Below are 954 nucleotides of genomic sequence, written 5' to 3'. Positions count from 1 at the left end.
ATCCAGAGTCTCATAACACAATACCCCAAATGTCCAGGATACAATTTTTAAAAAATCCTTCGTCATGCTAAGTACCATGAAAACTTCAACTTACATGAGAAAAAAGGAATCAAAAGATGTCAAAACTTAAAAGGCACATATGTTGGAATTCCTTTATTTTTTTCCTGATTATCTCACTCTTTATTCATCTTTTATTAATCTTCTCTTTGAGTATGTTTCTGAAGCCATACTGGCTCTTTCTTTTTTTTTCTTTTTTCTTTTTTATTGCATTTTCTTCTCCCTACATTCATTTGCTTATTACCTTTAATTTATTGTGCTAACATGGATTCAATTGTCCCACTCAATATAACACTCTCAAAAAACATGGAATTCTTCACAAATTTGCATGTCATCCTTGAGCAGGGGCCATGCTCATCTTCTCTGTATCATTCCAATTTTAGTATATGTGCTGCCGAAGCAAGAACTATGTTGGAATTCTTTCACCAGGATTTTTTTTTTTTACAGAGACAGAGAGACAGTCAGAGAGAGGGATAGATAGGGACAGACAGACAGGAATGGAGAGAGATGAGAAGCATCAATCATCAGTTTTTCATTGCAACACCTTAGTTGTTCATTGATTGCTTTCTCATATGTGCCTTGACCATGGGCTACAGCAGACTGAGTAACCCCTTGCTCGAGCCAGTGACCTTGGGTCCAAGCTAGTGAGCTTCACTCAAACCAGATGAGCCCGTGCTCAAGCTGGCGACCTTGGGGTCTCAAACCTGGATCCTCCGCATCCCAGTCTGATGCTCTATCCACTGCACCACCGCCTGGTCAGGCTCACCAGGATTTTAAAGTAGCCATCATAAAATTGTTTCAATGAGAACCTACAAACTCTTTGAAACAAATTGAAAAAACAGAAATTCTCAGCAAGAAAATAAATATTTCCCACAACAAAAATAATGTATATAAAGA

At 37.8% G+C, this 954-nt stretch overlaps 1 non-coding gene across 1 annotated transcript; it reads right to left on the bottom strand.

Annotated features, from left to right (window-relative positions):
- Nucleotides 1-357: 357 nt before the first annotated feature.
- LOC136390209 (U6 spliceosomal RNA) lies at nt 358-464 on the bottom strand. Its single transcript, XR_010748641.1, has one exon. It is a non-coding gene; the product is annotated as a U6 spliceosomal RNA (small nuclear RNA).
- Between the last annotated feature and the right edge of the window lie 490 nt (nt 465-954).

This window comes from Saccopteryx leptura, chromosome 1, assembly GCF_036850995.1.
Source record: "Saccopteryx leptura isolate mSacLep1 chromosome 1, mSacLep1_pri_phased_curated, whole genome shotgun sequence".
Classification (NCBI taxonomy): Eukaryota; Metazoa; Chordata; class Mammalia; order Chiroptera; family Emballonuridae; genus Saccopteryx; species Saccopteryx leptura.
This window is presented reverse-complemented; position numbering and strand designations above follow the sequence as displayed.